General features: G+C 41.0%; 1 protein-coding gene and 2 long non-coding RNA genes across 9 annotated transcripts in view; 1 reads left to right on the forward strand and 2 right to left on the reverse strand.

Annotated features, from left to right (window-relative positions):
• Window positions 1-26,747, reverse strand: part of GRIA4 (glutamate ionotropic receptor AMPA type subunit 4) — a 216,759-nt gene that overhangs the window by 176,942 nt on the left and 13,070 nt on the right. The window lies entirely within an intron of this gene.
• LOC309369402 lies at window positions 947-16,116 on the reverse strand. Of its 2 annotated transcripts, XR_014168096.1 has the most exons (4): window positions 15,694-16,116; window positions 6,520-7,111; window positions 2,900-3,010; window positions 947-1,159 (listed from the first exon to the last, which is right to left on the reverse strand). It is a non-coding gene; the product is annotated as an uncharacterized lncRNA (long non-coding RNA). The 2 variants fall into 2 exon arrangements; XR_014168095.1 differs by lacking the exon at window positions 2,900-3,010.
• On the forward strand, window positions 7,001-17,975 carry LOC309369397. The gene is made up of 3 exons (XR_014168090.1): window positions 7,001-7,107; window positions 8,368-8,485; window positions 17,055-17,975. It is a non-coding gene; the product is annotated as an uncharacterized lncRNA (long non-coding RNA).

Below are 26,747 nucleotides of genomic sequence, written 5' to 3' on the forward strand. Positions count from 1 at the left end.
GTTACACTTGCGCCATTGAAGGATGACTCTCCAGGTGCTTTGGTACAGCCAAAAAGTAGATGGCTGTAATGCCGATAGGATGATCCCCACTATGTTGGGGGACAGACCTGATTTTAAAAGGCATCTTTGTTTAATTGCCATGCAGTCAGATTGCGCCATTCTGGGTCTGGGTGAGTGACCTTGTGTGAGGAGGTCTTGGGGACACCAGGAGACGCCAAGGGGGTTCTGTTGCAATGCATGTTATCTCAGAAAACTAGGGTTCCTTGGCCTGCAAGGAGCTACGATTACAACTTTGTTGCGTTCCTCCCATACCTTCTTGAGGGTCCTTGCTAGAGGGGTGTGGGAGAGAATTCAAAAATAAGTCCTTTGGGCCAGTTGGTGTGGAGGGCATCTGTGGCCTCTGCCCATGGGTGGTAGTATTTGGAGAAGAACCTTTGGTTGACAAGGTGTAAGGCAAGTAAGTCCACTTCAATTAGCCCAGATTTTCTTTCGGTTTGGTGGAATACTTTTTTTGAACAGGTTCCACTCCCTCCGTCCCTTTATATATCAGAAGGCACATTCTCTGCTGTCTTTTCAATGCCTGCTAAAGATGTTTTTCTTTCAACAAGCCTTCTAAAATCTTTATCTCTGTTGGTATCTCTCCTTGATCCAGATTTATTTCACATATGTGCTGTTGTTTGAAACTGTTTTTTTTTAAAATATTCATACTTGGGTTTGTTTTTTTTAAAAAAATGTTTTTATATATACAGTTTTTATATGTAACTGTTTTATTTATGTTACTATATTATTATATTATATTTATTATATTATATTATATTATATTATATTATATTATATTATATTATATTATATTATATTATATTATAATAGTATATGCCTCATGGGAAGCAATTCATAAATGTATTTTCCCCTTTTTTCTTTATTAAAGCAAGTAAAGTGTCTTACAGAAAACACATCATAGGTCTAACATCATAATTAATAAAAACAACAACATCAGGCTGGTATAAATGTATTAATCACCATCACCAACATCATCAAGCCTGCATCAGTAAGAGGACCATACTCCTTTCCTCCACAGGGCAGCGTAACACAGAAAACAATAACAGTTTTTTTGCTGAGAAGGATATTTTTGGAGATATCCATTTCCTACATCTCCTGGCTGTAAAATAAGAGTAGATGTTTTATCATTACCTGTAGAATCGTTACTGCAATACTATAACATATTTATGCCAAAAAGCAGATTTATTTTGCTACAACTGCTATTGAATAAGATATAAATCTTGCTGAGGCTTCATCTTTGTTAAGTTGCATTCCGCCTCCACCCCTCAAAAATACTGTGTGCTGACATTTGTGTTTTACACATAGTCAATGAATAGAGATGGGCCCTAGTCTTCAATATCTGACATGAAAAAGAATCCCACCGAAATCAGTGGAAGCGAGAGGAAGAATAAGTATTAAGTCCCTTGCATGCAGAAGTTGGAGAAATGCTATTGGGATACAGAGAGAACTGCTCAACACCTACTTCGCCTGTCTTTACCCAAAGGGAAAACAGTGTCCAACAATGCAAGGAGAGAGTTGAAGCCCAAGCTTGGTGGAAAAGGGGAATTCTGTAGACATAGTGTATCTTGATTTCAGTTAGGCTTTTGACAAAGTCTTTCATTATATTCTTGTGGGGAAGTTGGTAAATGTGAACTGGGTGAAGTTATGGCCATCTGCCATGTATGATCTAGCTGAGATTCCTGCACTGCAGGCAGTTGGACTAGAGGACCCTCAGAGCCCCTTACAACTCTACAATTCTATGATTCCTCAGATGCAAAGTCCTCGTACAACAGTAGACTTGAGGATTGAAGGTGAATCCACCAGTCCTTGCCATGTCAATCTTCTGGCACTGGAACCCACATCTTGTCCCCTGAACAACAAAGGGGGCACCTCTACTACTGGACTCTGATGACTCAGCCAGACTCCTTGAGGAATAATGAAAGAACCAATAAGCTTTCCACAAATAAGTCCCTAAAGTCTGAAATCACACTGCCTGGAAAATGCAGATGGCTGCAGAAAAAGATACAGGCCTCTTAGCTGACCAGATGCAGTATTTAGGGGGCAGGTCTTTTGTATAAACTATTCATTCCACACTATAAAGCTCTGCCAGCTGCTTTTGTTGCCTCAGCTGTCCTTGTCCTTGGTCCTTGTCCAGGGTCCTGACACTAGCTTTCCCTTAAATTTCTAGTCTACTTCAGAATTTCAATCCTACTAGACTAAATCTTCCTAGACTATCACCTTCCCTTGATGATGCACACCACAATAGACTGGAGGAATGAGAAGCCCACACCCGGAATGTTTCTTTTGCATATACTGCCCTATCGGCCATGTATACTGATCGTGTGCACTCTCAGTGTTAGATAGGTGCAGAGAAAGAGTCACTCAGTTTTAATGTATTTTTAGGCTGGCTTTTAGGGCTTTTGAGGCCTGTTCTTTATAAGATATGAAAACACAAAATACATAACATTTAAAATATATCATGGATCCCAACTGAACAGCAGCAGGAATCCATAACAATACAACAACAATTAAAAACAGTCAGTCCGGCATAATATCATTAAAATCAGATAGAAATGTTGAAAATATTCTAGCAGGAATTCAGGGAGCAGCTAAGCAATGATTTGAACTCGGCTCCATGCTGCTATACCACACTAGCACCAGTGATTGTCATTCAACACAACCTTCCGCTAACTGGTGCCATCTATAATGCCAAGCAGATGCTGTCCTCTGTAAAATATGATCCCTAAATCAAAGTGCAAATCTAACTCATCAGCTCAAAGTAATGAATTCTCTCTGGGGACAAAGGAGTTTGATCTTTTTCACTACCTCTTAGTAAGCAAGAAACTTTCTGTGTACCTACAGAGTTTTTGACAATTATTTATCGCCTTGACCTTCTTGAGATTGCCTCGGCCACTCTAATAAAAACAGTTTTCTTCACCTGCGTACATTGCTCTGCAAAAATGCTATATATCTGAATGAGACAGAAATATTACAGTCATTTATAAGCCAGGCTTCTTCTTCAGCCACAACTCAAACCACAATGGTCAAAGATACAGCGCACAGGGTTTTATTATTAATTTAAAAAGCTTCTAATTCTAAGCTTCTCAAACTGTGTTCCAGCAAAACCTGGAGTTTCTCAGAATGGTATTAAGGATCCTCAGAATATTCATGAGTGAGAACCTTAGTAATAGTATGTGCATGTCTAGATAATGTCCTGAACGAATAGAATGTATGCTGTAGAATGTGCTCCAGAATCTCCTGAAACGAGCTAGGACATATATAGTAGAATATAGGAACCCCCCCAGTTCTAAACTTCTCTCTGAATTCACTTAGAATGGTCAGCCTTAGGAAAAACCAGTCTCTGTCCCTCCCTCACTTTCATGTGTGCGCAAACACACACAATTTTCAGAATGTGGATAATTATACTTACCTACTTTGTGGTCATTGTAGAGACCCTAAGGTAATTACTGGCCTGGTGCAACATTAAGCAAAACCATAGTTTACCACAAACAAGCAAACATGCAGGGTCCTGGAAGAATACCTGCTGCTTTGCTCCTTCTGTAGTCATATTGCTGCAGCGCAGAGCTAAGACATGGTTTGGCAAGGTTTGCTATCAGAACTTGGGCTGATGGTTATTTAGCTATTTATATAATGAATATACTGCCCTTTGCACAAGCCACAGCTTGAGTCAGGTCTCTCCAGCAAACCATGTGCTGAGTGCAGAGCTTGCCCTATGGTTTTACAGTTGATCTGGGCTAGTAGGGCATTTTAAGCCAACCTACTGTTTAGGTCAGTGCAGCACAGCAGCAGAACAACCGATGGAGGAGCAAAGCAGCCATAATCTCCTATCCTGGTTGCCTGCATGTTTGTCTGCCCATAATAAGCCATGTTCTATCTTGGCATACTGTACAAACAAGATCTGCATGAAGCAATTTCCAGCCCACTTTGCTGCCGCATTATATAAGTTCTAAGTATTAAATTACTGACAAATGTGACTTACTGAAGATTCAATGTGTACACTAGATCATTACTCATTCATTCTCATAATATACACTGACTCTTGCTTCCTCCCCCCCCCATTCCCCATCGCTGTTTTCTTCTTATTGCCTTGCGTAATTGGCTCAAGACATGACCATATACAGTGGTACCTTGGATTACAGATGCTTCGGGTTATGTGTTTTCAGGTTACAGATGCGCCAAAACCCGGAAGTATTGGAATGGGTTACTTCCGGGTTTTGGTGCTCTCGCATGTGCAGAAGCGCTAAATTGCACTTTGTGCATGCTCAGAAGTGCCAAATCACATCCGCATGTGCTCAGATGCAGCGCTGCGGGCTGCAAACATGCTTCCTGCATGGATCATGTTCGCGACCCGAGGTTCCACTGTATCTGTTGCAATTCTTCCTTCCAGTATTTCATGGGAGGAGATCATTCCCTCACTCTATAACACCGGTCCTGAAAGACCTACATTGGCTCCCAGTACAGTTTTCAAGCACAATTCAAAGTGTTGGTGCTGACCTTTAAAGTCCTAAATGGCCTTGGCCCAGTATACCTGAAGGAGTGTCTCCACCCCCATTGTTCAGCCCAGACACTGAGATCCAGCTCCGAGGGCCTTCTGGTGGTTCCCTCAGTGTGAGAAGTGTGGTTACAGGGAACCAGGCAGAGGGCCTTCTCGGTAGTGGTGCCCGCCCTGTGGAATGCCCTCCCATCACATATCAAGGAAAGAAACAACGACCTGACTTTTAGAAGACATCTGAAGGCAGCCCTGTTTAGGGAAGTTTTTAATGTTTAATGTTTTATTGTGTTTTTGATATTCCGTTGGGGGGGGGCACCAAGAGTGCCTGAAGAGGCCCAGCCGGATGGGTGGGGGTATGTATGTATGTATGTATGTATGAATAAATAAATAAATAAATAAATAAATGATAATATACTCCCTCCACAAAGGATGCCACACTTTTAATATGCTTCTGCAGAAAGCAGGGTGAGTACAAATACAGTGGTTTCAGTAATGATTTGATTAGGGCTCTACTGTGCTCTCTGAGCAGAACACTTCACATTGTACATGCATGCATGAATGCACAGACACACACAGAGGCACATTTAAAACATATCTGATCTATTTTTTTTCTATCATGGGATAATTCCTACCATAACTACTATAATCAGTCTCCAGGACCTGAGCAGTTCCAAGATTCACCTATGACTGACTGGAGGGCCACTGACAATTGCTGCTCTACATGAACTAATTATTACTAAGGTTTGTGCATTTTGTGCTTTATAAATGTTTGTTTCCTGCCTACTGTGATTTACAGAATAGTTCCTCATGCTTTTATATTTGTCTCTGCCCTGGTTTAAGAAGCTAACAATAGTAAATGCCCACTAGGGCATAAAATGACAAGGTCAAATTTAGGACAGCCAGACATTAAAAAGGTGTCTTTTACTGAAACTGACAGGCTGTGATGTGATCTTTCTATCTGCCTTTAACAGGATGTCTTTTATTTTACCTGGGCAAACCAGTCCAGAGTTACAGGAAAATGTGAGGTAAAATCAGGCAAGATACAGCTTGATTATCACATGATGACTAAAGCATTAAGTGAGGCCCTAATAACAGATGGAAATTCCTTATATCCTCATGTGCCTCAAACACAAAAGTTTTTAGTGGGGCCGGTTCACTTATTTAAGCTTCAGGTCATGAAGTAGTAAGGAATCATAAGGAATCATAAGCATAAATGAACCAGCTGTGCCAGAGCTAAATTTACTGCTATTAAAATTCAACAGGCCCAATATTTCACTGCATATTTCACCATTACTGGCTTCACTACCCCCTCCACACAATTTTTTTAGGGCGTAATATTTGTGAATATACCTCTTTGACATCAATAGCATTTACTTGTGAGTAAAGGCATCTTGCATAGGGTAAGTGTGTCAAACTGTGCTACTACCAAATGTTATGGCCATGCTAAAGGCAGAATATCAAGATATTTTGGATCACGTCATCCCAGAACATCTGTCCTGCAGATTGATGGGAGCTATAGTTCAAAACATCTAGAGGGCACCTGGTTGGGGAGTCTCTAGACACTTAATTCTCAACCTGGAGGCCAACCTTTTGGAAAAGCCTTTGTTTAGGTGTGAGGAAGAGCGTAAAGTTGACCCTCTTCAAATATTTCAGTGAGTTACCTTTGTTCTTTCTGCCTCTCACTACCGACAACCTGTATGCACCTTTGTGTTACTTGATAGTTACATGATAGCAACCAAGGGACAGCAAAGGGAGAAATATTATTTTTTGTCTGACCTCTCACTTCATTGAAACTTAAAGCCCCAGGAATAGGCAATATGCTTTGGACTACAACTCCCATTATCCCTGACCATTGGACATGCTAGCTGGGGCTGATGGGAGCTGAAGTCCAACAACATCAAGAGGGTGCCATGTTTGTTATCACGGCTGCAGCAGACAGAGGACAGAGCTTATCAGTCTAAACTTACACTATTAGTGCACCTAGCAGTATCACCGTTTCCAATTCCAGGACAAGAGTAAATTTCACCATGCATTCTTCATACCTGACCCAAATGCACTTTCCATTACATAGGAGGGCATGGAGAAAGGTTGTGTATATGTCTCTCTGTGTTTTGTGCTTTCTAAAAGATTTATTGCAACTTCATTGCTGCCAGAGTGCTAACTGCCCAAGTTTGAGGCCTTGAACTATTACTATGTTGCAGGCCTGTTTATCAGCAACTGCTTGGTGATAAGATTCAGAAAGGGGAGAGAAAGAAGGCTGCTTTTAATATTTATAGCCAGGGCCTGGATCAGATAAATTCATTTTTGATTGGTCTGGGAAACAGCATGCTGCAGCTGAAGGTTCTAGTCGGTGAAAGATAGGCAGTTAACTGTCATTTGGGACTGTCAATTGGGAGTTAACTGTCAGTTGGGAAAGTTAGCAGATGACGGAGGTGTGAGGCAAGAGAAGAGGAGACTGAAGTGAAAGTAGACAAGCACAGAGCTGAATATTAAGCGATCCATCCCCAGTGTGAATTAACAGTACTGTGCTGGAGAAGATAGTAAAAAGGGAGACAGTGACTGGGTTGTTTTTGTTGTTATTTATTATGCAGTCTTCACCCTAAGGTCCAGGGCGTGTTTGCAATGTTAAAACACAACATGAAACAGTTTAAAATACAGTGGTACCTCGGGTTACAGACGCTTCAGGTTACAGACACTTCAGGTTACAGACTCGACTAACCCAGAAATAGTATCTCGGGTTAAGAACTTTGCTTCAGGATGAGAACAGAAATCGTGCGGCGGCAGTGGGAGGCCCCATTAGCTAAAGTGGTACCTCAGGTTAAGAACAGTTTCAGGTTAAGAACGGACCTCCAGAACGAATTAAGTTCTTAACCTGAGGTACCACTGTAAAGGTCTTACCGGAAGGTTACTCAAGCATGTTTTTGAAAACCAAGTAGCCATTAGTACAACCAGAAGCAGCTGGACCAGATTGTAAGTGAATTTGACTGGGACAGAGACTTAGGGAATTTGGCCAGAGAAATGAGCCTTTTAAAGGACGTTGTCATCAACAGGGTATTTTAAGTCTTTAGAAACTGTCATCAAGGGCATACAAAACTGCAATGTATCAGGATCCCCTAGTAAACAATTTTAGTTAATAGTTCCATCCCATCTCTAGTGCTGCTGTTCATGTCACACCTAACTATATTATATCAAGCTACTAGGACAGGCATAGGCAAACTCTGGCCCTTCAGATGTTTGGGACTACAATTACCATCATCCCTAGCTAACAGGACAAGTGGTTAACAGGACCAGTGGTCAGGGACAATGGGAATTGTAGTCCCAAACATCTGGAGGGTCGGAGTTTGCCTATGCCTGTACTAGGAAATTTCAAAGGCATTTTAAGGGAATGGGTGGCAGCAGAAAAGGGTCACATTGAGAAACTCTTGAGTTATGGATAGGGAGACCCATGGAACCCTGCATTATAAAAAATTAAGAAGCACAAATACTTAAATTGTGTTTATAAAAAGTGAGAATAAAGTTTCACCAGAGGTGGTGGCAGTGGAGACAAAATGAGAATTCATGGTAAATTCTGCCTCCATATTGTATGGCTCTCAAACAAACCAACAAAAACAGGTTAGTACCTGATGACATAACAATGTCTCTTTGATACCCATCCTGAGACTGGCCTGACATTGTCATCATTTCTGAAGAAGGATCCTACAAAACAACACTCTTGCAAGCATATCTATGCCACTTGCTTAATAACCATGGGAAGCTGCCTTATAGAAGGTCACATACTTTGTGTCCACCTAGCCCAATATTGTCTATTCCAACAGGCAGCTGCTTTCCAGAGTCTTAGGCAGACGCTTTTTCCATCACCTGCTACCTAACAGGAGATGCCAGGAACTGAGTCTGCAGCAGGCCTCAAATAAAACATATCCTCTTCTATTTAAGGTATGTTCAAGTCCCTGAGTCATTCCCTTTACTGTATCTCTTCCCAGAAATTGATGTAAAGCAGAGAGCATCTTAATAATAATAATAATAATAATAATAATAATAATAATAATATAGCTACTCTTTTATCCTCCAACATATAGACCCCTTCCTTCTTTCCTTCTGGTCCTGAAGCAGCAAGTTCCCATTTCCCCTCTGTTAAATAAATCAGAAGGCATGAGCCTATTTGGGTGTTCAGTTGAGTAAGGGATTATCCTTGGGATCCAGTTTATGATCTTAACCTTTGTTTATTTCAGTGTCATGGGATATGTCAATTTCTCACATCCTAAGGTGTCATCCCTGAGCCTGCTGGATTTGTTTGGGGATTAAAATTTAAAACCCATCTCAGCCTCCCTCTTGAAATGACAGCAGTACAGCATTCAGATTCAGAGTCTAAGTATTAGTGAAAATGTCCAACCAATTTAAGAAATCTGCCATTAAAATTCTAGTCAATGAATCCTACATGCACCTGTAGCTCACCTTACATGAGTGAATAATTACACAACATGGTATTTGTGAGTCGGAGAGCTTTTCCTTGAGGACTTTCATGTTCATGAGCAGAAGGCCTTTTGCTTCTACTTCACCTGCTTGTTGAGTGCTGATGTTTTATGCATTGCCTTCTCTTACCAGGTAATCTCTTGCTGATTATAGTTAGCAGTATGGTCAGAGCTGATTTTTCAGCATAAATAAAGCTCGAAAAGACCCATCTACAACAGCTACACTGTGCCTTTTTGCTAAAAACCAAGCACAACAGAGAAGTACATGGCAATGAAGTCACTCACTCTTCCTTTACGTGTATTTGGATGTTTAAAAGATGGCAGGGTTTATTCACAATCGCCAATATCTATTGACTATTAATCTTGAGATTACTGCTGGTAATGAACGCCTCTGCAGGTAAATGGATTTCCATTTCAAAGTAATATTTTCATTACCTTTGAAACAGAGCATGAAAGATCACTCTTTAATGCACTTATCTGTTCATCCAAACTGTAATTTAAATGGAAATATTTTTACAGGTCATATAGCCTGCTGTATAAGGCACAATAAATTCACTAAGCTTTAAATGCCTCTTCCTAGTAGGGAAAAGAGTCCAAACCAATCTAAAACATTAAAGCATACCAAATATTGGCAAGGTACTATTTCCTTACTTAGCTTGACCTCAGCTGGTACAAAATGTAATAAACATATACTTAAGGGCTCATCTTTCCTCCTCTTGATCCTAATTCCGGCATATACTAATAGCTGATAATGCAGATTTTTTGTTGTTGTTCATTATTGCTCGGGAAGAGGGTCACATTGGAAAGGCCTCTTGCATTACTCATGCACTGCTTGTCAGCACACAGACTGGAGCAAGATTACCAATACAGCTGTCTAATTTTGCTGAGACAGTTGATGTAAGCACTTGAATATTCGCTGCCTGCACAACCAGAAGCCAGCACGTTGGAAAAACATAAGAGAACTATAGCTTTTTCTTGTATGACCCCATGTGATTGTGAAAAATGGGGAAGAGATGCGCTTTTCTTGCCCAGACATATGGTGGTAACATGCAAGACTAATCTAGGACCTGTATGCTACAATTTATTACATAAGGGTGGTTTGCATATACGCACGCAGGGACGCTTGCTGTCTGAAATGGCATCGAGATGGTGGTACCCAGCACTGTGCCAACACAGGCTGAACATGAAACTATAGGCAGCTGCCTCAGAACCACAAGGAAGAAGCCAAGGACTGGTCCACGTAACTGAAATTTCAACAGTCTTCTTTCCAATCGTCTGAATGTCCAAAGCGATGCTCCAGAGTCTTGTCCCACATCTTGCGCCTTCTTTCTCTAATGCATAGATCATAGAATCATAGAGTTGGAAGAGACCACAAGGGCCATCGAGTCCAACCCCCTGCCAAGCAGGAAACACCATCAGAGCACTCCTGACATATGATTGTCAAGCCTCTGCTTAAAGACCTCCAAAAGAAGGAGACTCCACCACACTCCTTGGCAGCAAATTCCACTGTCGAACAGCTCTTACTGTCAGGAAGTTCTTCCTAAGCCTTTAAGTCTCACAATCCACCAAACTGCTTATGTGAATATTCTGTCCCAGTTTTACCTGCTACCTGGTTGATTCTATCACCCCATCTATCATTTGTTTGTCCAGGCAAAAAAACAGCAACGGCAACAGCAATGTTGTTATTATTATTGTAAGTACAAAGGTGAGCCAAAGTGACTTACAGACACAATATAAACACTAAAACTAATTACAACAAACACAACCAATAAAAGAAGGTAAAGAAAATTGCTTAAGCCTCTTTATATATGTTGATGGACTAGTTGCATGATCAAATATTTGTCATGGGTGATGTATATGAACTAAAGACTAAAGACACAATGCTAAACTTCCCACCCAGCTTTTCCTACATCACCCATGGCAAATATTTGATCATGCAACTAGTCCACCAACATATACAAAGAGGCTTGTGTATGAACTAAAGAAGGGATGTGGATGGCGCTGTGGATTAAACCACAGAACCTAGGTCTTGCTGATCAGAAGGTCAGAGGTTCAAATCCCCGCGACGGGGGGTGAGCTTCCGTTGCTCGGTCCCTGCTCCTGCCAACCTAGCAGTTTGAAAGCACCTGAAAATGGAAGTAAATAAATAGGAACCGCTCCGGCGGGAAGGTAAACAGTGTTTCCGTGCACTGCTCTGGTTTTGCCAGAAGCGGCTTAGGCATGCTGGCCACATGACCCAGAAGCTGTACGCTGGCTCCCTCGGCCAATAAAGTGAGATGAGTGCCACAACCCCAGAGTCGGCCACGACTGGACCTGATGGTCAGGGGTCCATTTACCTTTACCTTTTATGAACTAAAGAATATTTTTATAAGGGCTGGATATATGTTTGTACCTACAATGCCATTTATGGAACTGAACAACATCTAAGCAATAGAGGAGAGTTCAACAACTATAAACCCCCTGAGTCAAGCATGGTCCTCAGAGATGCCACCTGGCCTCTAATTTAGCAATCTAAGAGCAACAAAAGCGTGCACAAAGCATTGTCATATACCAATTTAGATTGGTGTTTTGGCTGGCCACTGTTCTTATACTCTTCTCAAAATGGTGCTTCCAGAAGTCTACTTCCTAAATACAGCAATATAAAATAATCTATGATTATCTTTAATCTTATTATAGAAGGGGTGGCTAACTTCCCAGTTCAGGAGCCTGACCCTGCCTCCAAGCACCTATGACCCAACTGATTTTGGCAGCAAAAATAAAAGCATAAATTAGACACAGCATTGGAGTGGGCAGAGCCCAGCATTTAATGAGGAGATAGTGGGTGACAACACTTTTCCTCAGCTGATCCGCATGAATCAGCCGAGTGTAGAGGCTGTGTGTCTGTGTTCCTGTGTATATGCTCTGCCTTTGCATCCATGACAGAGTTTGCATGTGATAGTGTGAAGTGACCACATCCACTTTTGGCCACACACACACTGTAGGCATGAGGCTCCTCAGGATTGGCCAAAGGTGAATGTAGACCACAGGTCAAAATAAGGTAGCCATCCTTGATTCGAAATATGCAGAGGTGAATGGCATCTTGTTGGAAAACAGGATATGCAATATTAAGAGCGGATCACAAAATTTGGCATAACTTTGTATTATGTTGTGTTTACTAGCATATTTGCTCATTAAAGCTGCATTGCTTTATTTGTCTTAATTGTTGGACCCAATTAACTGTCAAATGCAACCCCAGGATACTTCTTATCCTGTGAATTTTAAATACAGAGGTGTACAGAAATCTATTCTTTTATAAATTTCAGGAAAAAGCCTGCTGTGTTATGTCTGTCATTTAAACCTTTTTGATTAATCCATATCAATCAAAGATCATTAATGGCAGTAAATTGTGCGTTTTGATTTTTCAATTAAATAGCAGGATCAGATGAAGCACAAACTACAAAGAGATGATTCTTTAATGGCTTCATAATTGCATTATGATTTTACAGCTGCAATAAAAAAATGAATTACCACAAGGCAAAATAAGCATAGAATCACTGGGATAATATGAAAAGGGCTTCCAATTCGTTTTAAAGTAATTCCATTATCCATTCCTTGCACAGATATTCACACATGAATTTGCAATCCCTGGAAGAGCCAAATATTAATTCATTGCCCCCCCATAATTCTAATTAATAATGAAGAAATAAAATTAATAATAAGTTTTAAATACCTGATGAAGCTCCCTCTGTGGGGGCTATTCCATAGTTTAGGTACTACAACTGAAAAGGCCACCTCTGTCTCTCAACTCCACCAGATACACTTTTGACCTCAAAACTCAAATCTTGAACAGATGCATACAGAATAAGATGGTTCCTGATAAAATTTTGATACCAGGCCATTCAGGGCTTTAAAGAGAAAAACCAGTGCCTTCAATGAACCCCCAAAACAAACTGAAAGCCAGTGAATCTGGCAAAAAACATAGTATACTATACTACCAACTCCAGGTACAACCCAAGATACAAACCACCTCATTCTAAACTGACAGAAGTTTCTGGACTGTCTTCAATGGTAGTCCCAAGTGCATTGTAGTAACTGGAAATCCAGTATGTTAACTGAATGAGAAATGTATTTTATATTGAAGGGAGTAGTTTGAATGTACAGTGGTACCTCGGTTTACGAACTTAATCCATTCCGGAAGTCCGTTCTTAAACCAAAGCCGTTCTTAAACCAAGGCACACTTTCCCTAATGAGGCCTTCCACTGCTGGTGCCCTTCCACCATTCGGCTTCCATTCGTAGACCGAGATAAAGTTCACAAACCGGAACACTACTTCTGGTTTTGCGGAGTTCATAAACCGAATAGTTCGTTAACGGGGCTGTTTTTAAACCAAGGTACCACTGTACTGAAATTCTTGTAAGTACAGGGAGACCTTAGATTAAAATTCTTCACTATGTTGAGCAGAACAGTACACCTAATGGATAATGTTGGACGCTTCAATATTACAAAGCATCATTGGCAAACATTTCAAAGAAAACAGCCCCATAAGCAGGCACATTTAATCCAATACCTTTCTTGCCAAATAACACTGAAAAGATTCTTATAACTTCAAAATTCAGCAATCTACTAATATGGTTAATGTTGATTTTTGAATAAAAAGACCTGATAGTTAATTATCTGTGTATTTCCTAAGTAAATGTAAGTTCATAATCAGCAATACTGAAGATTCTTTGATGTTCAGATATTTAAGCAGATATTTCCCTCTCAATTCAGATACATAGTATATTAAGTATAACAATGCAAAATGAAACGCAAATGTAGCTGTCTTGATCCATAAGTGCGAAAATCCACAGCCTTTCCTAATATAAAGACTGCCATGCAACTCTAGTTCTGCTCACTGCCTAACCAGAAACATGGGTAACTGCTGGAATTCGTTTCTAAAAAGTTGGAGGTCAGCCTTTGCTGTTTTGTTGCAGGATTCTAGGTATAACCAGCAACTTGCAACAAGCTGGTAGAAACTAATGCAATCTATTCCGTGTCTTGATCTCGTATTTGAGACTAAATGCAGACTTTATTGCTATACCGAACCAAATTTTGTTATTTCCTCCACTCCCTGCTTTGTCTAAAATCCAGTCTGATAAAGAGCTCTGGAAAGCTCTTTTATGTCTTCTGCTTGATGAAGATACTCTCCAACTGCAGGACTTTAAAGGGTCTACCTTGAGCCATCGTCTACCAAACTTCTATTGTGGAAACATTTTTCAACTGATGTTCATATTTTAGATGTTCAGCTATGGCAAATCAAGCTAAACAGAATCAGAATGGTTAGAGACCATAGAATAATAAGAAATCCAAGAATTAAACGTGAGTGTTCCTATGCACTGATATTAACTCAAAATTCTTTGTACCCACCCTTTCAGAACTGAAGCAAAATTATAATAGAATTTCTTTAAAAAGATAGCATTTTCAAAGACTGAAAGAAAGATGCTTGGATGGGCAGAACTGTTGTTATTTATCCCATTGTCAGCCTTCACTTCAGTACAGAAACAGCCATGAGTGGAGTCATACTTGAAGATGTAGACCATGTAGTTCAGATCAATGAAAGGGTCATTGATAGCCACAACCTCAACTTTACCAGAGTTCACTGCAGCTCTGGTGACCAGACGGCCAATGCCGCCAAATCCATCAACTCCGATTTTCACCATTTCATCTCTGGAAATTGTGCTCCCAAGGGGTCCCTGACCTAACTCCAGTTCGTTGATCATGCTCTGATTTTTTAAAAAATGTGTCTTGTTAATTGTGTTCACATACAGGGCTGTGTTTTAATATTTATTGAATGGGCATGATCTACCACGGCATTACAAAGTATGGTGTGGAATATCAGGATCATGTTCTAGATGCACGGGTGGCCCAGATTCTTCCAGGTTCATTTCAGGGTGCCAGTGCTTACTCAGAAAACCCACAATGGCCTGGGTTCGCCAAAGAGCTCCTCTCTTTATTTGGCTGGTTAAACAATCTATGGCCATTTTAATGTGCATGTGGAAGAGGGAGTTATTGGTTGTTGCTGTTGTTATGATTGTTGTTGTTGTTGTTTAGTCATTTAGTCATGTCCGACTCTTCGTGACCCCATGGACCAGAGCACACCAGGCACTCCTGTCTTCCACTGCCTCCTGCAGTTTGGTCAAACTCATGCTGGTAGCTTCGAGAACATTGTCCAACCATCTCGTCCTCTGTCGTCCCCTTCTCCTTGTGACCCCAATCTTTCCCAACATCAGGGTCTTTTCCAGGGAGTCTTCTCATGAGGTGGCCAAATATGTTTTGTATTTTCATGCTGTAAACTGCCCTGTGATCTTCAGATGAAGGGTGGTAGATATATGTAAGTTTATGTTGTTATGTTATGATGTTATGTTATGTTATGTTTTATGTTATGTTATGTTATGTTGTGTTGTGTTGTGTTGTTATGTTGTTATGTTATGTTATGTTATGTTGTTATGTTATGTTGTTATGTTATGTTATGTTATGTTGTGATGTGATGTTATATTATATGTTATGTTATGTTATGATTTCAGTTTCTAGTTTCACCACCCCACTGCCATTGTTGCCTGCTGCTCTTCCTCTGCCTAATTGCTACCACCTGCTTGCTTATCAGGCACAGCCAATGAGCAAGCAGACAGTGGCAGCTACTTCTTCCCTTTCTCACCAGCTTTGTGATTTGCATCCCTATGGACCAGAGTGAGAGGCAAGTGAACAAACAGGATACAGTGGTGAAGAAGAAAAGCAGGCCCAGAGGGTTCTTGCTGGTGGGCACACAACTGAGGGGAGGGCCCTCGACAGGTGTCCAGCCATGCTAACCGTTGATGCCAACCCTGCTTGCCATGAGGAGGGGCAGGTGTCCCAAGGCTGAAGAATGAACTTTACCCTGAGATATGCAGCACTACTTCTTTACTGGTCTACTGGAGGCAGAGGAGAAACAAAATGAACAAGATCCAACTCTTCTGCATGGCCTTCAGATCAACTGGCTAGTCTTGTTTTCTTACAGTGGTCCTGCTTTTTTATGGTTTCACTGGAGGGATTTATTCACATTTGTTTACTTTGTCTTATTTGCTACTGTACAGTACCTTGAGTAATGTACTAGTGACACTTTGACACAACAACACAATTCTTTTAATATATGAAATCGTTGTAATTGGCTTTCTATATATATGTTGTTGTTGATGCTCTTGCTGTTAAATTGCTTTAAGTTATTTCATGGGAAACCATTCATAAATGGAATTAAATAAACAGTACACTGCACCAGCTCACATTTTACTAATGAATTTTGCTTATTGCAGAACAGGCCTCTGTGGCTTATGAACTCACCCTACGAGCCAGAAAATGTGGCCAGCTTGGCAACCACCCATGTTTTGCAACCCCAGGCAGGCAACAAAAGCCGGATATTTTATGACGCTTCCTTGTGTGCTGTCTTACATATACTATGAATAGTATATGAGTGACAACATTCTGCCTGCACCAATGCACCTTCTCCTCTCCAAGGCCCACAAATTTCTAATTTCATTTCAACAGACTTTCAGAATCTTTCCAATAGCCCTGACATTTTATGCTGTGGGTTAAACCACAGCGCCTAGGACTTGCCGATCAGAAGGTCAGCGGTTCGAATCCCCATGACGGGGTGAGCTCCCGTTGCTCAGTCCCTGCTCCTGCCAACCTAGCAGTTTGAAAGCACGTCAAAGTGCAAGTAGATAAATAGGTATCGCTTTGGTGGGAAGGTAAACGGCATTTCCGTGTGCTGCTCTGGTTTGCCAGAAGTGGCTTAGTCATGCTGGCCACATGACCCGGAAGCTGTACGCCGGCTCCCTCGGCTAATAAAGCGAGATGAGCACCGCAACCCCAGAGTCGGTCACGACTGGACCAAATGGTCAGGGGTCCCTTTACCTTTATCTATACAGAGCTTATACTAATATGTCAAGTAATATTTGTAAATAAGGCAAAGATCCACTTTGTGTCAGGCAGAATTCAGGGCCAGTCAGTATTTCTAATTACCTACGTGTCATTTTCTTATAGTTGGCTGCTTTTCTGATGTCAGGCTGATGGTTAGGAAACTGAATGGTGCTCTATACAATCCCAGCTCTGAAGAGGGAGGAAAGAATTTGCTTTCAGCACATGCCAATTCTACAGCTTTGCATTTTCATTCTAGACAGATTTCATACAGCAACTGCAGCTAATTGTTATATGGGGTGATCATCACTGATATTGTATTGTGCTACTTTACATCAAATTATGATAGATAGAAAGATAGATAATTTTCTAGACACACTTGGATGCAAACAGGCACACATAAAATAAACACCTGGAGTCCCGTGCTTAGTTCCAGGCACCACAATTTAAGGAGGATATTGACAAGCTGGATGTTCCCTTCCTTCTCTCCTCTGCATCCCCTTTACTCTGGAGGGCCCCCCAACTCCTGCAACATACTTTGAGAGTGCATGGGGAGGAATGTTCTGTTGTGAAAAAGGAAACCTGTTGTGTGAGCAGAACAGACACGCTGGATTCAACCCTGTGCTGTTTTTCAACATATGGGCTTAATTGTACTAGAGAACTCTTCTGCAAAACCCCAGTTGCAAACATGCTAAATGTCAGATTTTCCAAAAATACAAAGCATGGCTTGTGGTTGTCTGCATTAAGTAAAGAACATCAACTCCTAGAGCTCAACATGATCCCCAAGCATGATTTTTCTGTCTCATTCTTTACAGCTACAATACACAGCTGAGCCTGCTTATTCACATAGAGCCAATCTGACTGCTGTTGAGTAAGTGGGTTGTAGACTATGGACTTAATGAATAACTGCAGCAAAGGAAAATGAAAGGGGAGAAATTTTCACCTTGAGTCTACATCAATATTTCCCCATTTAATCTGTATAGCCTGCTATTTTCAATTTAGCCTCCCCCCATTCCAATCATAGCCTGACTGTTTATCTACTTCCCATTAATGAATTATAAATAAACTTGATAATTAAAAGCTGGTATTTACAATCCTTGCTACGCAGCCCTTGTGCAATAAATGGGTGATGTGAGTGAGGCTGTCGTTCTGCATTACATGCCCCTGTTTAAAACTCAGTGGTTTTTTTTGACAGCATTACCAAGGTTTATCAGTAGCAATGGAAATGAAGGAATGGCAACATCTTATTAATGCTTATAAATGACTTGCCCTCATCTGGTTACTCATGATTTTAAGTCTCTGTAATAAAACAGTAGATTGCCAAGTACCAAAAAGGCAATGTGGCACACACAGGTTCTACATTGAAGTAGCTTCCACTGTTGTGCAATACACGTCCACACAATATCTCTCTCTCTCTCTCTCTCTCTCTCTCTCTCTCTCTCTCTCTCTCTCTCTATATATATATATATATATGATTGTATGTGTCTGTATATGTATGTGTGTGTGTATCTATCTCTCTATTCCCTCTCTCTCTCTCTCTCTCTCTCTCTCTCTCTCTCTCTCTCTCTCAGGTAAATCCTGCTTTCTCCAAGGAACCCCGAGCAAGGTATAAAGTGTACTCCCATTTCATTCACACAACAATGTTGGATGATAGTTTATGTTCAGGGATAATGATTAGCTCAACGTTCTACCCCTGGCCCCATACTCAAGGCAGGCTCATGGCTAATGAACCTGGGCCTCCATAGCATGGCTGCATTCATATATAATTTTAAGCCAAAGTGGAGCTTACCATGACTGTGCTGGCTCCCTTAGAGGCTGCAGCTGCCTTGCTACATCTGCTTTCCCAAATATCATTCCCACTGAAAGGTTGCAACAGGCTAGGTTCTCACAGAACAAATGAGGAGATCAGTGGCTACACATTTTACCTCATTTCTCAGGTTCTACAAGGGTTACAGGCTTTCTTTCTTTCTTAACACATGGACTAGAGTCTATTTGTTGCTTATGAAACTCTGTATACCTCCATGTAAGATCTGTTCAACAGCAGAACCAACTGCCTCAGAAGGTGATGGACTCTCCTTCATTGGAGGTTAGATGGCCATCTGTCAGGGATTCTTTAGCTGTGGTTACTGCAGAGCTCTGTTGGTGCCAATAAGCTTCATCAGACCAGAAGTGCTTAAACGGGCAAGCGCAGAACCAGACCATCTACTGTCCTAAGTGCCACTAGCTTCATTTGCAAAAGCACTGATTGGCATGTATTTAAATTAAGTTTCTGTATACAGGAATAGTAGGAAGAAGCAGGCATAGCCCAGTCAAGACATAGAATAATAGAATCTCAGAACTGTAGAGTTGGAAGGGATCCTGAGAGTCATCTAGAGCAACCTCCTGCAATGCAGGAATCTCAACTAAATCATTGAATTATGTTCCTATTTGTTTAATAAGGTTTACTCACAGATAACTATGCAGGCTTATTCTGTAAAAGGCTCATATGCATGTTGAAAAAGGCTGCCATATCTCAGGTGTGTGACAGTTAATGATCCATGAAATGGCATTAATCCAGAACAAAACTCATCCTGGTGTGCTGCAGAGAAGTTTGTCGTGCTCTTCTCCTTAAAGCCTGTTGCAATTCCAATCATGCATAATGGGCCACTGGTGTATGATAACACCATTTTGTGGATCTGGGTAAGCAGCAAAAAGAAGAGGCACAAGACCTGGCTGTTTTGCTTCATATATGCCCCAGGGGTTGCTCAGCTTTCTTTGTTTGACTTTCTGCAGTGTGTTCATATTACACTTTGCAGTAGGATTTCCTCTTCACTTTCCCAGGGAATGACTGGAGAGTGCATCCTCCTTGGGGAAACTATTATAGGAGAAGTCAGCATTTGAGGATTCCTGGTCTGAGGCCATGACAGTAAGCAGCAAGGATCCATTTTCAACAGAGATAGCTAGCTTGAGGTGGCAAGTTATGATGCAATCGGTGGGACTTGAACTGTTATGCTACAACATTTTCATATAAATCCTCATTGGGGGTTACTTATCATTGTGTTGTTGTTTAGTCGTGTCCAACTCTTCATGACCCCATGGACCAGAGTACGCCAGGCACTCTTGTCTTCCACTGCCTCCCACAGTTTGGTCAAACTCATGTTGGTAGCTTCGAAAACACTGACCAACCATCTCATCCTCTGTCGTCCCCTTCTCCTTGTGCCCTCAATCTTTCCCAACATCAGGGTCTTTTTCAGGGAGTCTTTTCTTCACATGAGGTGGCCAAAGTATTGGAGCCTCAGCTTCACGATCTGTCCTTCCAGTGAGCACTCAGGGCTGATTTCCTTAAGAATCGATAGGTTTGATCTTCCTGCAGTCCATGGGACTCTCAAAAGTCTCCTCCAGCACCATAATTCAAAAGCATCAATTCTTTGGCAATCAGCCTTCTTTATGGTCCAGCTCTCACTTCCATACATCACTACTTATCATTAGCCCCACAATTTCCAGCAAAGTATCTTCTCTCTTTTACTACTTTTGTTCCCCATAAAAACCACCCTCTTTCACTTCAGTTTATCCTTTTTGTGTGTGCATAAGCAGATATCATTTCTAGATTTCACATTTTGGTCATGAAAAACAGTGCTTTGTACTTTTAATTAGTGTGTAGCAGCACAGATTCAACATATGCAGCTTTTCATGTTAATGAGCTAGTACAATTGGAGAAGCTGCCCAATCTATAATCTGCATGCTATTAAAAAGGGGAAGAGATATCTTTTCAGTCAAGATTTGGCAAACCTGGTCAAGATATGCATGTTGCCAACATCTTCTTGGCTGCAACTCCCCAGCCATGAATTATGCTCTGCATAACAGGAATTAGAAACTGACTGAGCCAAGTAACAAAGGCAACATTTAGCATGATAAATAGGTGGACTTGGTCATCATTTAAGGATGCAGTTCCATCACAGGAAACAGCATCAGTTGGGAACTATTACAGAATAAGGCTGCAGCGTTATCTGTAAATGATCCCCATTAAACAAAGAGGAACATACTTCAATGCAAACATGTACAGGATTGCAATATAAGGCTGCAACCATAATACAATAGGCTCAAATTCCATTTACTTCAATCAGATCCATAAGATTGCACACACAATGGGCCCTGAAAGAAATCTATATCGTAATGTACTTAGGGATTTTTCAGTATTGGTACAACTGCTGACAATGATCGTCTGAGCTACCCTAATGTGTCAGAGGGCTGGAGCAGACAGAAGGATCTTTGGATGCCAGTAGCAAAGCTAATCAGAGGTAGAGGATAGGGTAAAATGGAGGCAAGCCCATGGAAGCAGAAGGGCTAAAATGTGGTGTGATTCAGAGGATTGAAAGTGACATAAAAACACCAGAGACAGGATTCAGAGATGAAGACAAGCTGGGAAGAGAATGGGCAAAGGGAAGGGGAACACATGATCAGGAATTCCAAAGAAAAAGTAGGCTAAATGTTCACATGTGGATTTAAAACAATGACCTAAAAATCTTCAAAAGCAGGCTTAACAGATCCTACCCTCCACCTGGACTATCTGACTATGCTAATATCCACTACTGAAGCATTTTAGATAAAGGAAAGCTGTCCTTATCTTTGTGGAATGCTGAGCAATGCTGAGAGTTACAGTAAAATTTCAGAACTGGAAAAAAGCATCCATTTGCCGACATGTGGGCTGAGTTCAGATGTTGCAGAGACAAACCATTTGACTGTAGTCAAAACCATGGTTTCCAGTCCTGGAGCAGAGACCAACTATGAGGTACAGTATGATGTAAGGGGAATCAGGGCGTGTAAGAACAGAAGGAAAGGGGAAGAGGGAGCCCATTATCTTATTGCAGTAAAGTGTTGCCCACTCACAATGCCCAATCCATGCTTTGGCCACAATAAGTGAATCAAGGCACTTGATTGAAACATGCCAAAATGAATTTATCTTAGCAATCTACTCCAATACTAAGATGATTTTTCCTCTCCCTCAGACATAAATCTGTATGTAGAAAGCGCTGAAAGCAAGCAACAAGCTCTAACCTATATTTTGTCTAATATATGATTTTTTTTCCTATCACATATTGTGTTGCCAGGAAAAAAGTAAATAAGTAAATAAAGAAAGTTATTACAGAGTTATTCCTGAAGCCATAATTTTTTTTTAAAAAAAACTATGAGTAAATGAAACTTGCAGTCCTTTAGGGATTATCATAAATCCACATTCTGTCCCCAAGTGCTAGATTTAGTGTTTGGGCCTTTGAATTAGCTGGGGGGGAGGGAGTGTAAAAAGCTCATGCAGAGACACAGCTGCCTTTTGGCTATGCATCCAGACAGGCTTGTTGGCAACAGAGTTTCCCCCTAAAAGGTGACAATTGACTTTCAAATGATAATCCACTGCCAATTCAACTATTTTCTCCTCCAGAAATCAAAAGAATTTCTATCCAGTGCACCTGCAGGAAGAAGGTCAGCCATACTTTTAATCTCTTCATTTAAAGCACTCCCCCCCACAAAAAAACTGGTGGATTTACTTAAGCAAAATATGTATATAGGCTGCTCTCAATAATAATAAAATAAAACAGAAAAACTCATCAAGGTATTCCACTTACCCAATATTTGGCAACAAATATTCACTGTTTAGCTATTAATCCTTTACAAAGGCATTTCATAGAATTGTAGAGTTGTAGAGTTTGAAGGGACCCCGAGAGTCATCTAGTCCCACCCCTGTAATGCTGGAATCTTCTATGGCTTCCTTCTGCACGAATTTACACAGAAAATCCCTTTACAGAGATCCCACAAAATATGCATTTTAATGGCAGGTCATTCTTAATACAGTGGTACCTCGGGTTACATACGCTTCAGGTTACATACGCTTCAGGTTACAGACTCCGTTAACCCAGAAATAGTACCTCGGGTTAAGAACTTTGCTTCAGGATGAGAACAGAAATTGTGCTCCGGTGGCACAGCAGCAGCAGGAGGCCCCATTAGCTAAAGTGGTGCTTCAGGTTAAGAACAGTTTCAGGTTAAGTACGGACCTCCGGAACGAATTAAGTACTTAACCTGAGGTACCACTGTATTATCTCCTTATGAACAGTATCATCACTCAAAATATAGTTTGTTTCTCCACTAAATTGCCTTTTGTGGATTCTTATTCTAATATAAAAACAGTGAATAGGGCTGAACAGGCAGAAGCCACAGTCATCTGCTTGGCAGAGATCTATTTATGTTTCCACCACACAATAAAAGCGAGCCATAGCAAAGAATGCAGCCCGATACACTCTGCCATTGATGCCGCACTTGTTCACAATGAGTTTGGCACTTCCTTTCCAAACATGCATTACTGTTTACCCAGACTCTAGCACAATGGTGCTCAGTAGTAGTATTTATGCTTTGCACAGATGGCCCAGTATTTCAAACTGCGAGGCAGGACCCTCCTGTGTGCAAGATGTTTACAAGAGGGATCCAAGTGTATGGAATTCCCTCCCTGGTACAGTCATGTGATGGACTGGTGTCTTCGTTCTCACTGTTTTGGACCACTAATATGCATTAAACAGAAAGACAGGAGCAACAATGTACAAATCCTCCACTGTGTTGTTGGAACACAGCCATCAGGACAGCTCCAGTTCCAGTGGTTGTGTGGTGGTGTCGCTGCTGACACCACCACCTTATAATGAGCAGCAATGGACCAATTCCAAAATATATGCTTCACTGAACTTCACCTACATTGCCAGCAAATGGTCACTAAATGTTCTAGTGGCATAAGAGCATTCCTCTGACTGGCTGATTAAATATCAAAACTTGGCGATCTTCAGATGAAGCCAGGTTGCTCCAGATGGCAATCTGTGTGCTAGAGGGCTACATACCATTTGAGACTTATTGTGAATAAGCCCAATGTCCCAGCACAGCAACTCGCTCATGAATAAACACACATGACTTGAAATAACTTTACGAAGTTATCTCAAAGGAAACTATTGAATCAGTTAATTATGGGATTTGTTTGTTTGTTCCACTGTAGATTTTAAAGGTAGTTAATTGGTGGTATGTTTGCAATTAACAGAGACAATCTTCTAAGAAAGCATTTGTTCTGTAATCAAAGGTAGATGCAAGTTTAACTTTCTTAATTTTAATTAATTGTGCAAAACATTTTTTTTGGCAGGAAAAGGGTCCCGGTGGAGAATATTGAACTAGATACAAACCACTTGCTTACCACATCAATAAATCCTAACAGTCCTCCGACAATACTTTCTTAGCAAAAGACTCAGAGGAAAAGCAGTGCAACCTCTTTACTGCACTGCCTAATAAACCAACATTTTAATAGCTAATCCTTTGGGCTATAACTCATGGTGCAAACACTTAACTTGCATTAGAGCTAATGGGAACTATATGTGCCATCGAGAGAAGAATGCACTGCTGTAACATAGATTTCCCTTGTAAGGAAACATACCATATATATATATATATATATATAGTGAGAATATCTCCCATGCTAATGGCCTCCCATATTTAAAAAATCAAATATTTTTTTTTTAAAAAATGGTGGACAGTTACTTTTAATCACTAGTCATCTACAGTAGCAGGCTGTGGCTCAATTTTATTGTTCCATTTAGGGTTTTCTCCTCTAGGAGTCAGGAAATGATGTGAATTGAACAATGTCAGTACTAAACACAAATTACAAATAGAGAATCACCATATTTTTTGCTAACTTTGTGTGTTTGCGGGGGAGAGAATGTATTTCCCCAAGCTTTGAAGTGTAACATAGGAGAGAGGCTTCACAAGTAAATTGCCATTGATGATACAGTTGTACCTTGGATCTCGAATGCCTTGGCTCCCAAACAAATCGACTCCCTAACGATTGAAATCCGGAAGTGAGTGTACCGGTTTTTGAATGGTTTTTGGAAGCCAAGTGTCCAGCAGGGCAATCAGAAGCCACACTTTGGTTTCCAAACGTTTTGGAAGTCGAATGGACTTCCGGAACTAATTCTGTTCGACTTCCAAGGTATGACTGTATTCCTGTTCTCCCTGATTGCTGCTTTAGCCACTGCTCATGTGCACAAACAAGAGTAACATCCAGTAGCATCAGAATTCATTCATTCTTCTCCGCCTCAACACTACGACGAACAAATGTATGACCCAAGGTGATTTTTCCATTCCCATTTCAGAGCATTTGGGAAACACAAAATTATGGCCTACTGTCACCTACAGCAAACAAGGCAGACCAGCCTATTGAGGAGGTTTGTGGTAGCATTCAAAAATTAATTCCTTTCATTCATCCATTCATTAACTTTGTATACCACCCTACATCCAAAGAAGAAGAAGAAAAAGATGATGAGGAGGAGGAGTTTGGATTTGATATCCCGCTTTATCACTACCCTAAGGAGTCTCAAAGCGGCTAACAATCTCCTTTTCCCTTCCTCCCCCACAACAAACACTCTGTGAGGTGAGTGAGGCTGAGATAAGTGTGACTAGCCCAAGGTCACCCCGCAGCTGCATGTGGAGGAGCAGGGAAGCGAACCCAGTTCACCAGATTATGAGTCCACCGCTCTTAACTACTACACCACACTGGATCACAAGGTGGTTCACAACATAAAAATACAAAACAAGGGCACAAAATGCATAACAAAACAAGAAACAAGCCAATAGCCCACCCCACTCACATTTTAAAAGCCGTAGATTGTTTGATCAGCCAAAGGCCTGGCTTATAGAGCCTCCCTGAGGAGAGCATTCCACAAATGGGGAGCCACAGCAGAAAAGTCCTGTTCTTGTGTTGCCGCTCTCCAGACCTCTCATGGAGGAGGCACACAAAGAAGGGCCTCAGGGGGTGATCTCAGGGTCCATTCATGTGGGAAGAAGCACTCCTTGAGGTATTGTGGTTCTGAACCATTTAAGGTTTTATAGGACAAAATCAGCACTTTGAATTGGACAGCCAGTGCAGTTGGGCCAGGATTGGTGTTATATGCTCAAACATCTTGACCCAGTGAGCACCCTCACCACCCAATTCTGCACCAGCTGAAGTTTCTGAACCATCTTCAGAGGCAGCCCCATGTATATTGCAGTAATTAACCTAGAGGTTACCTGAACAAAGACAACAGAAATTAGGCTATCCCTGTCCAGATAGGGTGTAGCTGGACCAACAGCTGAAGCTGGTGGAATCCACTCTGTGTCACCAAAGCCACTAGAGCCTCAAGTGACCATGGTGGATCCAGGAGTACCTCCCAAACTACCAACCCACAACTTCAGTGGGAGTGTAACCCCATCAAGCTTCGGCTTGCAACAAGTGCGTGATTTGTTTGCCATGAGCAGGCAATGCCACCAGAACAGAAAAAGAAGATAACTCCACATTCTGATGATATTCTATGTTTATCTTGCAAGTTAAATAGGTGAAAATATCATATTTAATATACATAGAATCCATGATACGTAATGTTCTTCTTTTGCATTCTTTTGCATTACACGCATTACATACATTTGCATACATATATGCATTTTTTCCCTACATGGCAGGAATATGTCTTCGGCTCTCATATGCTTCTATAATTTATTCTATTCCTTCTTTCACATAGCTATTTTGTTGTGCGGTTTTTCTGGATTGTAGTTTGCAAAGTAGCTTGTTTCCTCATTCCCAGTGGAGTTTTGCAATTGTGTTGCTTGAAAAGCTGTCATCCACTTTGCACAGCAAACTGCTTTGAACTTTATGATAATTTCCAATAACAGTTTGTGATATGGCATGCAGTGGTTTCTTGTCTTAAGAAACAAATCAAAACACCCATGGATTTATGCAAACTCCTAAGTGTGCTTAAAGTAACTCTCAAGTTAGGGATACAAAATATTTGC

This window comes from Podarcis melisellensis (assembly GCF_964234715.1).
Source record: "Podarcis melisellensis genome assembly, chromosome: 4".
Lineage (NCBI taxonomy): Eukaryota > Metazoa > Chordata > Lepidosauria > Squamata > Lacertidae > Podarcis > Podarcis melisellensis.